We start from the raw sequence: 15,138 nt of genomic DNA, 5'->3' as shown, positions 1-15,138 counted from the left end.
CTTTTATAATATCCTTTTATTGTAATGCGTATTCCATTGTAAGAATGGAACTCTTACACAATGAAAAACTTTTACAATGTCTGCGTTTTTATGGCGATATCTTATGTACAAGTACCTAAGTACAATTCTTGGATAGAGCAGAGAAATAGAAACAGTTGTTTAATTTAATTTGGGGTGGCACGGTGGATCAGTGGTTAGCACTGCAGCCTCACAGTGCCAGGGACCCGGGTTCAATTCCAGCCTCAGGTGACTGTCTGTGTGGAGTTTGCACATTCTCCCCGTGTCTGTGTGGGTTTCCTCCGGGTGCTCCGGTTTCCTCCCATAGTACAAAGATTTGCAGACTAGGTGGATCGGCCATTCTAAATTACCCGTAGTGTTCAGGGGTGTGTGGGTTCAGGAGAATGTTAGCGAGTTTTAAGAAGATTTGTAGCTCAGGTTGAGGTTCTGGATGTGAGTTTGCTCGCTGAGCTGGAAGGAGAATGTGTTTGGGTGGGATGCTTCAAGGAGAGGTGTGGACTTGTTGGGCCGAAGGTAATCTAATCTAATCTTATCTAAATTACAGCGTTGAAAATAAGTTAAAAATAGGAGAACATTAAGGGTTAGCATTACAGTATTCTAAGGTAAGTTGTAAGGTAGGGACTGTCCCCTCACAGCAGTCTCCATCCAGGACTCTCTGCCTGTACGTTGCTCCGAGGCTGCTTCCCATGCACTGCTGGAGAGCTTCACCCCCGCGCTGCTCCAGGGCTCATTGCTCACCGTGTTCTGGCGTTCACGGGGCGAGCCTGCAGACCGCCAGCTGCCTGTGCTGGTTCCGCTGTGAGACTCAACCTATGACCGCTTCAGTCTGCCCCAGGACTCGCCCCATGCCCAGTCTGCGACTCCACCCTCCAGAGGGTGGGGGGAGAAACAGAAAACCACAGAGAGGAGAGGGATAAAAAGGGGAAAGATGTAAAGAGACACCAAGCAGAGGAACTCCGACCGAAGTGTCCCACACTACTGCCATCTTGCCACGTAACAGCTTATGAGATCCAAATTAACAATCCACACGGGCTATTTGAATATTTATTCACAAGTTTTATGAGCATCACTGCCTGTCCATAATTGTCCCTGTGAAGCTGCTGACCATGTGCTATAGGTATACCTGCTGGAGATGAAGTTGCAGGATTTCAACAGTGACACTTAAAGAAGAGTGATTTATTTCCAATTCAAAACGGAGAATGATCTATGACCATCAGCAATAGGAACAGGAATAGGCCATTTGGCCCCTTGAGCCTGCTGCACTATTCAAAAAGAACATGGCCGATCACACATTCCGCAGAACCACTTTATTGCCATTTCCCTAAGTGACTTGGTGGGGAACATGCAGGGGATGATGTTCCCGTGTATCTGTTGTCCTGGTCCTTCCAGGTGGAAGTGGCCATGGGTTTCGATGATGCTGTCTAAGGAGCATTGGTGCAGAACTAAGCGGGTGTGAACCAAACAGTGGAAACATTATAATTTTGGAGGGTCAGTACTAAGAGAATGTCTCGCTGCTGGAGGGTCAGTACTGAGGGAGTACCACGTTGACGGAGGGTCAATACTGAGTTAGTGCTGCACTGTCAGAGGGTCAGTACTGAGTTAGTGCTGCACTGAGGGTCAATGCTGAGGGATTACTGCATTGTTGGAGGGTCAGCTCTGAGGGTATACCACACTGTTGGAGGATCAGTATTGAGGGAGTGCTGCACTGTTGGAGGATAACAGTTAAGTCATGACAATTGAGTTACAAATAGAAAACAAATGTATCTGCTTCTACAAGAAAGCTTTTTCAGCATGTTCATGGACGCATGCCAACTGAATGCTATAATCTAAGGAGGGGCAACAATTTTTGTTTTACAGGAGACAAAGGGTGGTATGCAGCAGTCTTAAGACACCAATAAAATACAACACATCGTTTTAGACAGGTAAAAATAAAGTTTACTTTGCAACATTTGAGAAATAGTACAATACCTGTATAACATGAAATCTAACTATATTAAAAAAGATATGATAATCAACTCATAAATGTGATCATGATGCACACATTTCTAAATTTATGCTCACAGACTGTATAGATATGTTGGATAAAGGTACATCTGATTTATCTTCAAAGAGTTTGCAATTCTTCACTTTTGCCAACCTTACCTTGAAATGTTCTGCCGAGAAATTGCATCATGCTATACCTCAATGAATGTTTCCATTTGAATTGAGTACCCTAACCTTCTGGGCCTTCCTTCAGAGTAAATCTAAAATGATACTGCTGCGCTGCTTCACAAGTACAGATCAGCCATTTTTCTCCTTGACAGAGGGCTGCATCAAAATCCTCCCCACCGAGGATCTTCTTTTCTTGCTCAGTTGCATCAAGAAAATGATCTTATGCTTCCTCACCCACTCTCTCTTGCACTGAACTATGAGATACACAGATTCCCGCTGATCTCCTAGAGCTTGATTAGGTTGTCAGGCACCCCGTCAACATCATCAGCTGCCAGACAACTCCTCAAACCTCTTGCCTGAGCTCTAACAAGTGTGATAGCCAGCTGCCTTTGGGCCTTCTTACGGTGTTCCACACACCAGCATTCAATAGTTCATTTGTCATCCCGGACATACAGCTAAATACAATTCATTGTGATGGACTCAATAACTTCCAGCCTCACCGCCTTCCATCTCGAAACTCTCTTTCCAAGACCCGTCCTGAACAGATCAGACAAAAATTTGCAATTAGACCAGCTTCCATTTCTGGGCAAAACGATACATAATTGATGTTTTGGGACATCCCAAAGTAACAAACAGTTGCGACTGACTCTACCCTGAATGCTATATTCCTACAGAATGCTGACCTTCACAGTTCATAGCATGAATGATAAAAATAAATATTCAGCACAACATGCTTAGCCAATTTCAAATTTATTATTTTAATATTTAAACAGCTGATTCCTGGTGTCATGACCTCCTCATGCAATCACTTTAACATTTCAATGACTACTTCATCATTACTTTCATTATTAAACGTGATCGTCGATGAAAGGAACAACATTGCTTGTCCATTCAGAGTTGCTCATAAGAATGATATTAGTGAACAAGCTTCTTTAACCAGTGCAGTCTCTGTAAGGTGGATACTACTTTCAGTATCTGAACAAACAACACCGACTTTCAGTACATTCCCCTCAAATTTCCAATCGTTCTATTTTCCCTGTGCCCTTTCACACTGCTTATATATCAGTGTGTATGCGCTTGTTTATGCACATGCGCATTACAGAACTTGGAAATCTGTTTAATTTTGTTTTAAGCGCAAATAAAGTCAGTGTTGTCATTCGGATAAACTCAAGGAGATCTGTGTGACATGTGCTTCAAGACTTTAATGCCTATTGAAGTGCAAAGGCCTTTAAATGCCTTTAATGAAAAATGCAAACTCTGTTTTGTGATCAGAGAAATGTTCTCATTCCTGCAGATTTGGAAGTAACAGTACTCCCCATGACAAGTGCTCCTATTTTTCAAGAGGTATCAAGCAGAATAGGTAAAGGTGAAACACTGAATGGAATATATTTAGATTTTCAGAAGCCACGTAGCAAATTATCACATTCAGCCACTTAAAAGGATAAGAGCCTATGTATTGGTGGTTGTACATGAACTTGGATAGAAGACAAAAGGTTGGAATAGTGGGTCCATTTTCAGGATGGCAACCTACAATGACTGTATTTGACAAGAGTCCATGCTGAAGACATAATTTTGTTAGTATATATTAATGACATGGATGAAGAAAGCGAAAATATATGAACAGAGACATTTTAGAACATAGAACATTACAGCACAGTGCAGTCCCTTCGGCCCTTGATGTTGTGCTGACCTGTCATACCAAGCTAAAGCTCATCTAACCTACACTATTCCATGTACATCCATATGCTTCTCCAATGACGACTTAAATGTACCTAAAGTTGGCGAATCTACTACCATTGCAGGCAAAGCGTTCCATACCCTAACTACTCTCTGAGTAAAGAAACTACCTCTGACATCTGTCCTATATCTTTCACCCCTCAATTTAAAGCTATGCCCCCTTGTGCTTGCCGTCACCATCCTAGGAAAAAGGCTCTTCCTATCCACCCTATCTAACCCTTTGATTATCTTATAGGTCTCAATTAAGTCACCTCTCAACCTTCTTCTCTCTAACGAAAACAGCCTCAAGCCCCTCAGCCTTTCCTCGTAAGACCTTCCCTCCATACCAGGCAACATCCTAGTAAATCTCCTCTGCACCCTTTCCAAAGCTTCCACATCCTTCTTATAATGCGGTGACCAGAACTGTAAGCAATACTCCAAGTGCGGCCACACCAGAGTTTTGTACAGCTGCAGCATAACCTCTTGGTTCCGGAACTCGATCCCTCTATTAATAAAAGCTAAAACACTGTATGCCTTCCTAACAGCCCTGTCAACCTGGGTGGCAACTTTCAAGGATCTGTGTACATGGATACCGAGATCTCTCTGCTCATCTGCACTGCTAAGAATCTTACCATTAGCCCAGGACTTTGCCTTCTGGTTACTCCTACCAAAGTGCATCACCTCACACTTGTCTGCATTAAACCCCATTTGCCACCTCTCAGCCCAGCTCTGCAGCTTTTCTATGTATTTATCTATGTTATTTTCAGTTTCAACAAAGCAGTTTTCTCACTCCTACAGATTTTGTTGTACGGATATTCCCCCATGGAAAATTCTATTTCTTTACAGAACCTCTGGTTGAATTCAATCATCTGTTTTCTCCCTTAGGATCAATAACCATCATTTCCACCACCTCCAGTGAGATGTCACTACCAAACACATATTCCTGTCCCCTCCCTTGTCAACCTTCTTCAGGGACTGTTCCCTCTGGGACACCCTGGTCCACTCTCCTTTCACTCCCAACACCTCGCCACAGCCTCACAGCACCTTCCCCTGCAACTGCTGAAGCTTGAACACCTATTTGCTTCCTTCCTCCCTCAGTATCCAAGGATCCAAACTCACCTTCCAATTGAAGCAGCACTTTACACTGAACGTCACATGATCTAGTCCACTACATTCACTGCTCACAATGTCTCCTTTGCATTGAAGAAACAAAACATAAACTGGGTGACTGCTTTGCAGAACACTTGTATTCTGTTTGTAAAAAAAGACCCTGAACCTCCAGTTGCTTGCCACTTCAACATAACACCCGGTTCTCTGGCCAACACCTCTGGATACTTTCAAGAAAGGGATGGACAGAGCTCTTAAAGATAGTGAAATCAAGGGTTGTGGGGATAAGGCAGGAACAGGATACTGATTGTGGATTATCACCCATGATCATAATGAATGGTGGTGCTGGCTCGAAGGGCCGAATGGCCCACTCCTGCACCTATTGTCTATTGTCTATTGTCTGTCTCGGACTTAACAGAGAACATAGACTATTACAGCACAGTACAGGCCCTTCAGCCATCGATGTTGTGCCGACCTGTCATACCGATCTCAAGCCCATCTAACCTACACTATTCCATGTACGTCCATATGCTTCTCCAATGACGACTTAAATGTACCTAAAGTTGGCGAATCTACTCCCGTTGCAGGCAAAGCGTTCCATTCCCTTACTACTCTCTGAGTAAAGAAACTACCTCTGACATCTGTCCTATATCTTTCACCCCTCAATTTCAAGCTATGCCCCCTCGTGCTCGCCGTCACCATCCTAGGAGAAAGACTCTCCCTATCCACCCTATCTAACGCTCTGATTATTTTATATGTTTCAATTAAGTCACCTCTCAACCTTCTTCTCTCTAATGAAAACAGCCTCAAGTCCCTCAGCCTTTCCTCGTAAGACCTTCCCTCCATACCAGGCAACATCCTAGTAAATCTCCTCTGCACCCTTTCCAAAACTTCCACATCCTTCTCATTATGCAGTGAGCAGAACTGTACACAATACCCCAAGTGCGGCCGCACCAGAGTTTTGTACAGCTTCACCATAACCTCTTGGTTCTGGAACTCGATCCCTCTATTAATAAAAGCTAAAACACTGTATGCCTTCTTAAAAGCCCTGTCAACCTGGGTGGCAACTTTCAAGGATCTGTGTACATGGACACCGAGATCTCTCTGCTCATCTTCACTACTAAGAATCTTACCATTAGCCCAGGACTTTGCCTTCTGGTTACTCCTACCAAAGTGCATCACCTCACACTTGTCTGCATTAAACTCCATTTGCCACCTCTCAGTGTTTCAGTGAAGCTCAGCACAACTGGAGGAACAACACCTCATTTTCTGCCTTATGACCCTGCAACCTTCTGGACTCAATATTGATTGCAATAACATTAGGTCTTGAGCTCTCCCATGTCCTTACCGCAACCCCTACAACCAGGCCTTGTTATCACATAGCCTGCCATTACACACTACCCACTGTGAACCACTAACAGTTCACATTAACAGCTATTCGCCTTCCTAGTCAGATTATTATCTATATTATCTACACCCTTGTCTGTCTGACTTCTTTTCTCTCTTTGGGCTCTATCCTCACCTATGGTTTATTCCATAGCCCCTCCCACCATCCTGTCTTCTGCATATAAACTGACATTTTCCTAGCTACCGTTGGTTCTGAGGAAGGGTCACTGAACCCAAAATATTAACTCTGATTTCTCTCCACAGATGCTGCCAGACCTGCTTTTCCAGTAATTTCTACTTTTGTCTCTTGTTCTCACTTACTTGCAGTATTTCTCATTATGTCCTCGTTATACTTTTGCCGAGTTTACTGACATTGTACAAAGTAGCATTTTCTATCAATGCATTCACACTGTACATCTCTCAAGGTCTTCAACTTCATGGACTATCTTTGTGAAAATGTGAAGCAGGCTTGAGAGAAATGGGGGTAGCTGTTTTGCTCTGAAACACTGATGAATTCATTCATCTAACACGGGGATGATGATAGAAAATTGTATGCATCTTTTGCAATACAATACATGGACTCCAAGAGGAGTTGGTCCCAGATAACAGGTCATCATTCCTCAGCAGGGAATTTGAGTATTTCCTAAAGTTTAATGGTATTCAACATATAAGGACAGCTCTAAACCATGCGTCATCCAATGGTCTGGCAGAAACAGCAGTCCAAACTTTGAAGGCAGATTTAAAGAAACAATTTACAGTTTCACAAGACACCAAACTGTCCTACTTCCTATTTGTTTATAGGATCAACATCCCCACCCCCCCAACCCAAGCAACTACAGGAATAGCTCCAGCAGAGTTAATGGGGAGAAGACTCTGCACCAGGTTAAATATGATCTTCTTGGACCTGGGGTGGGGAGAGTGCGAAAGGGCTTCAGAAACACCAATGGCAGACACAAGACTCCATTAAGTGAGAGAGATAGTTTAGTTCAGGGGATAAAGCTTGGTGTAGAAACGACAGGAATAGCCCCGCATGGGTAACAGACATGGTCAGTGTGAGGACAGGCTGATGATATTTAAAGTTCAGCTAGGTGTGATGGCCCTGAAAAAGCATGTGGACCATATGAAAGCCGCAAACGCACAAACAGCGCAGTAGCAAAGTGTGCCAAGCAACTCAGCGGCCTTTCTGACTGTTCCAGAACCCTTGGGGTCTTGTCCTTCACTAAGCATTGAATTTACCTGAGAACCAGAGCTGAGCATAGCAGATGTCTCAATGTCTTTGCCACCTGAAAAAAATGGATTTCTTCCAAGTCGCTCCTGATGCAAGAAGTGAGCTACAGTGCCCGATGTATCTGTCTATACCCTGCAGCAGTTGATTGGCAGCACAGTGGCTCAGTATTTAGTACTGCTGCCTCACAGCGCCAGGGACCCGGCTTTAGTTCCACGTTCAGGAGACTGTCTATATGGAGTTTACACATTCTCCCTATGTCCGCGTGGGTTTCTGCTGGGTGTTCAGGCTTTCTCCCGCAGTCCAAAGATATGCCAAGTCGGTGGATTAGCCATGCTAAATTGCCCGTAGTGCCCAGGGCTGTGTAAGTTAAGCGTGTTAGACATGAAAAATGCAGGCTTACAGGGAAAGTGTAGGGGGGAATGGGTCTGGGTGGGATTCTCTTTGGAGGGATGGTGTGGGCTTGTTTCCAAATGGCCTGTTTCCACACTGTAGGGATTCTGTCGTGTTGCTGTACCGCTGTGTTTGGCATTATCAGCAAATTTTGTAAGGCATTATTTCTAATTTTACTTGAGGATTTAAAATCTGATTGAAGGCTTTAACAGGAAAAGACAGGGTAGGTAATGATAGTCTATTTCCACTACTTTGAGATTCTCCAACTAGGGGCCACAATCTCAGAATTAGGGCCAGAACATTCAGGAGAGATGTTAGAAAGCGCTTCTAGGCACAATGTGTGGGATATGTTTGGAACTCTCTTCCACAAATGGCAGATGATGCAGGATCAGTTGTTTGTTTTACATCTGAGAGAGATACCTAAAGCAAAGGTGTCAAGGGACTGGGGTCAAATGCCATAGGGATGTGGAGTTAGACAACAGATCAGCCATGATCTCATTGGATACCAAAATGGGATTGAGTGGCTTACTCCTACTCCTGTGTTTAACACATGGACGAAGAAGGAAACATGTCTGGTGTTAGTGAAGACAGAAATGTCTTGGGAACTCATCCATCCTCCATACCTTCATATCAGCCACAGTAATCCTGCACATGGTCTGTAACTTCACAGGGTTGGAGAATCAAAGCTCATATGTTAACAGGGGAGAACTGCAGCAACAGAGTGAAATGCATCTGCTTATGTCATCAGATTCATTATAAACTACAGAGAAACCAGTAATATTCACAATGTAACGCGCAGAAATGAACATTGTAAATACATTGATGTAAAACTGTGAGTGAAACCATTCCTGTAAGAGCACAACGTTTGAGTTTGTTCCCAAGAGATGTTTAAATAGAAAAATATCCTCAACATTGTAGTGTTTACTTTGCAGTCAGCAAATTACGACATTAACTCAGAGCTGTTTGTTCAAGTGAATGTAATTTATAACAATGCTCAGAGATATATCCATATCAGTGAAGAGCTATTCTCTGTATAAGTCAGGACCCATTATAAACAATTGAAATCGAGTGCATGCCAATGCAGTGGGCTGCTGGCACACAGAAGCTGCTTCTCACAGGAATGGGAGATTTTGTCATCATTTGGATACAAGCTATTTACTTCCCTGTGTGTGCAGCTGTTGGAATTACTGGTAAGTTGTTATCACAATTGGCACTGTTTTATGTCAGTGTCATTTTGTTTTGCTGCTGTGCTTGGTATTATTTCAGACTTTTTTTTTTCATTGTTACTGCTGTGGAATCCCCTTTTCCGTCCTTGCAGGATCTGCCTCACAATAGTGATGATTATTGTTGATCTGATCATGGAACAGTTACTTACTGGGTTATTCTTGCCTGGACGAATTAGAATCACATCTCTGTGCCAAGGGGAGAAACAAGACCATCAGAAGCTGTTGAGCCTTCAGACTATAAGCTGGCCTCATTCTTGATCGTTCATCCCTGTCTCTATTTTTGTTTTATGCTCTTGCCTTCAGCCAGAGCTGACCTTTATTCTTGCACCAACTCTGGACCAAAATCTTTATTCTTCATCACTCATTTGTTTTGTGACTACTTCGACCTTGATTTTGGTGATGTTCTACCACTTTGCATCACATCTGCTGGAATTATATCACCTATAAATGGCAGTGCTGCTATTGTGTATCATTTATCAATCAATGACGCCATCTAGCATTACACTTTATAACTACAGGAGAAGGAATTTCCAGTCTTCTGAGATGGATCTGGAAGAGACGTTCATATATGTTCAATCCCATGTTGTAGATGATAGCAGGCAACAGTATCAGTGAATAAGTGGAATCTTGGGTGATGTCTAGCAACATTCAAGTATTCACAGAGGCTGTAACTTTGAACAAACTGACCATGAGATTAGAATCAATGATCACAGAGCTGGTGAACAGAGGCAAACACAGGATATTAACAACAATATAACAAAGTGTGAAGTTGGATGAACACAGCAGGCCAAGCAGCATCTCAGGAGCATAAAAGCTGACGTTTCGGGCCTAGACCCTTCATCAGCTCTCTGATGAAGGGTCTAGGCCCAAAATGTCAGCTTTTGTGCTCCTGAGATGCTGCTTGACCTGCTGTGTTCATCCAGCTTCACACTTCGTTATCTTGGATTCTCCAGCATCTGCAGTTCCCATTATCACTATCACATATTAACAACAATATTGATTTGTACATAGTCAGAAGGAAGCAATTAGTGACAGTGCAAAAAGGCTACAGTAAGGCATGACAGAGAAATAGTTACGAAATGTTAATGATAAGGGAGGGTCGGGTGAGAAAGCAGATGCAAAGAATGAGAGAGTTCTATCAGTATTACTAATGAGACAAAATTCTGCTGAGCATGCAAAGATCGTTTGGGAATTTTAATTTAAAGTAGTGGTGAAATAAATTTGTGATCTCTGTTCTGAGAAACAATTTTCTTTAAAGGTTAGAGTGTAGTTTGGAAAAGTGAAATAAATATATTATTTCCAATGGCATTAGGACTTAGGCTGAGTGTCTCACAAGACACAATGAAGTCAATTGCCGAAGTATTTGAAGGGTCCCAACCTGAAATGTCAACTTTCCTGCTCCTCTGATGCTGCCTGGCCTGCTGCGTTCCTTCAGCTCCACACTGTGTTATCTCTGACTCCAGAATCTGCAGCACTTACTATATCAAAGTATTTACTGTGCTGATTTTTATGGCTTTGGGGTTTGTTAGCTCAGTTGGCGAGATACTTGGTTTGCAATGCAAGTGATGCAAATAGCCTGAGTTCAACTCACACGCTGGCTGAGGTTACGGTGTAAGATTCTCCTTCTAAACTTCTCCCTTCACCTGAGGTGTGGTGACTCTCAGGTTAAACCACCACAAGTCATTTCTGTCAAATGAAAGAGCAGTCCCATAATCTGGTAGGATTATGATTACTTTGCATTTCTATCACAAGTAGAAAAAAACAAATAGTTGGGGTCCATAGTAGACTGATTTCAGCAGAGTATGATTTCCGTTAGAAGCATTGTTTCATCCGAGAAGAAAATAAATGTATTAACTTGTACACTCTCCAAGTTCAGAGAGTTTGTAGGAGTGGCTTTCAGAACTGGAACCCCAGAACTGGAAAGAAATCTCCAGACCAACTGTTAAGAAAGTTAAAGTTAGAAATAGATATCACTGGGACTGAATGTTTGTTAAGGATATTGCTGAGAAACTATTGTTTTTTGCTGTTTATGTTGCAATATACATATGTTTGTTACTTTCCTGTATGTGATGCCTTGATAAAGAACTGCAATCTCAAAATGAAATTTTGTCTAACTAAGGATCACAGTAAAATAGCTCCGAAAATAAAACTTGTGATCCATCAAACCATGTTACACTTTCAAATTTTTATGTCCAGTATTACAATAAGCAAGAATTACGACCAAACGAAATTGTAAAATTTCCAGTGCATTTATAATTAAGGAAAAGTGTAATGGTAAGAGAATGAAGAGGTTTTCAAAATTTAAGATATTTATTATGTTTGAATATATTATTGAATGTATTTCATTATCACGATGTGATATGCTTTGGAGGGGCTCCTTTGATTTGTTTATTGTATAAATTATGAGGTTATTCTACTTTTAAAGCAATGGATTCAACAAAGAGTGTTTATTTAATTTACGCAATTTAACTTAAATTTTAAAAGGCTGTCCAGTGCAAATGGATCAAAAACTTGGATGTGTCCAAAGAGGTCTTCTGCAATGGTGATGAACTCAAACAAAATCTGGTTATATTAGAGTACAGTCTCTCAAAAACAGTTGAGTCTCAGCCACACTTTTAAACTGTACTCAATCTTCTGTGGTTGTTTCTTCAGTTTGGATACTTTCCCGAATCATCTACTCTTGCTTTCCACCAGCTTCTCCAGATCATCTTTTTTCTTGTCTCCCTCACATTTGCACTCACTGGCTCAGTTTAAGGCTGCCTATTCCAACACCAAAACCTCAAACTCATTCCTATTTCTCTCAGAATTTCACATTTTTTGTCTTTACCCAGGCTTTGGCTTTGTTCTTAACCCAGAACAAAAAAAAAGTGATTCTCAAAATCCCCAAATGACCTACATCATCATTCTAGATATTAATCTGATATTATAATAGCAGATTCCCATTCAATAAAGCTCATGACACCTTTTTCCTGCAGCACCTTCTCTCAATATTTTTCTTGGATCCAGTGCACACTTCATTCAATTTTTGTACTGATTTCTCAATTCACAATTATTTTCAACAATTTCTCCGTGGCAAAGAGCTGTCCAGATCAATAAACAGGTTTTTACTAAGCTAAAAAAAATAAAGAAAATCAGATGCGGACAATAAGAAATAAAATCAGAAAGTGCTGGGAAAACTCAAAATCATCAGGCACCATGAAGCCACTTACAGAGAATGTCCAAAATGAAATTAAAAGCCTATCCTCCCCCCTCTCAACACACAGAATAGAAATGCAAATCAAACATAAGCCCTACACATCAGAATCCACCTTCCCAAATGACAATCAGATATTGTGAAGCTTCATCATAATTGCTTCACTTAGTATCTGTAAAATTATACACAATTCGTAAGCTTCGTACAATCTCTGACCGCATGAAAAAGATGCAGCATTTGGAAAGCATATTCAGAATGAACAACAAAGTTGAGCATTGTCATTTTCTCTTCATTATTACTAAATCATAATGACTACACACATCTCTAACACCCTGTCCCTGTTTTTCTCTCTCACTTTGGGTGGAATCTGATGTCTTCATATTCTTTGGTCTCACCCCTGTGCACAGCCCTGTCTCTGCCGGGTGGCTTTGATATGTTGATGTTGACATAGAGAAGGTCTTTAGTTCTGTCTTGCTGTCCAGCATCTCTTCCCACTGGACTCTCAAAGACATCCTGGGGAAGCTGGTGTCTCCCCATCTCTAGTTGTGTCCCTGGTTGTGTTCTAAGGGTCAGTAACCATCATGTTCTCCTGCGAACCCTACAGAGAAATGGAAACAGAAGACCTTCACCGCATTATAAGAAGGATGTGGAAGCTTTGGAAAGGGTGCAGAGGAGATTTACCAGGATGTTTCCTGATATGGAGGGAAGGTCTTACGAGGAAAGGCTGAGGGACTTGAGGCTGTTTTCATTGGAGAGAAGAAGGTTGAGAGGTGACTTAATTGAAACATATAAAATAATCAGAGCGTTAGATAGGGTGGATAGGGAGAACCTTTTTCCTCGGATGGTGACGGCGAGCACGAGGGGGCATAGCTTTAAATTGAGGGGTGAAAGATATAGGACAGATGTCAGAGGTAGTTTCTATACTCAGAGAGTAGTAAGGGAATGGAACGCTTTGCCTGCAACGGTAGTAGATTCGCCAACTTTAGGTACATTTAAGGCATCATTGGATAAGCATATGGACGTACATGGAATAGTGTAGGTTAGATGGGCTTGAGATCGGTATGACAGGTCGGCACAACATCGACGGCCGAAGGGCCTGTAATGTGCTGTAATGTTCTATGTTCATTTACTGGCACAGTAAACATAGCTTTGAATTATTGTACAGGCTCGTGAGAGGCAGCCCTGGTTCAGAGGTTTAACCAGGGCTTTAACCTCCTTCAACCCTTTCTCTCCCTGTTTTTCTCTGTCAATCCCTGTTTCATTTCTCTCTCCACCTCCGAGTTTCTACACTTTCTCACTTCAGTGTTAATGTCATAGTTTGAGTATCAAATTTGGAGATGTGTTGAGCGAGTGCAGCAGTGTCGGAGCGTCAGAACTGAGGCTGTGCCACACAGTCGTGGCGTCAGTACTGACAAAGTGCCGCTGTTAGAGGGTCACACTGCGGGAGCACCACACTATCAGATTCAGTGCTGAGGGTGTACTTCACTGTCCGAGAGTCAGCATTGAGGTTGCGCGCACTGTGGGAGAGTCAGTAGTGCGACAGTGCCAAACTGTCAGTGGGCCGGTACTGAGGGAGGACCACACAATCAGAGGTTGAGTGCTGAGGGTGTACCATCCCTGTCAGTGTCAGTACTGAGGGTGGGCCACAGTGTGGCAGAGTCAGTGCTGAGGGAGTATTGTACTATTGGTGTATCAGCACACCTTCTGAGAGTCTGGTACTCCCTCACTTCTGATGTTCTGATAGTGTGGCACACCCTGCTTACTGGTCTCTGATAATGTGCTCTCACTCCGTATTAACCCTCTGACAGTGAGTTACTGCCTCAGTACTGACCCTCTGTTAGTGCAACACTTCAATAGCACTGACACACTGATAGTGTTGGAGTGCCTCAGCACTGCCCCTCTGATACTGCAGCGCTCCTTCCTTCAGTACAGACCGTTTGAATGCGCGGCACACCCTCAGTACTGACTCTGATAGGGTGTTGGTACCTCTGGCAGTCTGACACTGCCTCAGCCTTCCGACAGTGTGGAACTCCCTCAGCAGTGACCCGTCAACTGTGCAGCACACCCTCAGTGCTGACCATCTGAGAATGCTGAACTCCTATAACACTGACCTACCCCCCCCCCCCCCCCCCTAAGCTGCAGCACCCCTTCAGCACTGGCCATCTGATACCCTCGCACTGTCTCAGTACAGACCATCTGACATGTTGCTCACCCTCAGCACTGAATATCTTGCAGCGTTGCACTCCATCAGTAGTGACCCTCCAACAGAGTGGCACACAGTACTGAGGGAGAGCCGCACAGTCAGAGGGTCCATACTAAGACAGTGCCACAGTATTGGAGGTTCAGAGCGACGGGAATACCGCACTTTCGGAGTGTCTCTACTGAGGGAGTGTCACACTGTCAGATTGTCGCTGATGAGGGAGGGCCATACTGTTAGTGTCAATCCTGAGGGTGTGCCACACATTGTTAAAGGTTTCAGAACTGAGGGAGTGCTGCACTTTCAGACTTTCTGTACTGAGAGAGTGCCGCGCTGTTAGAGGGTCAGCGCTGAGGAACTGCCTCTCCTTCAGATGGTCTGTGCTGAGGGAGTACAACTCTTTTGGAGGGATTGTCATGCGGCAGTGCCAGACTGTGAGACAGACAGTACTGAGGGTGTAGTGCATTGTCGAACGGTCAGTATTGAGGGAGAGCCACACGATCAGCAGTCAGTGCTGAAAGAGCGC

This window comes from Stegostoma tigrinum, chromosome 41 (genome assembly GCF_030684315.1).
Source record: "Stegostoma tigrinum isolate sSteTig4 chromosome 41, sSteTig4.hap1, whole genome shotgun sequence".
NCBI lineage: Eukaryota > Metazoa > Chordata > Chondrichthyes > Orectolobiformes > Stegostomatidae > Stegostoma > Stegostoma tigrinum.
Note: the sequence above shows the minus strand (reverse complement) of the source record.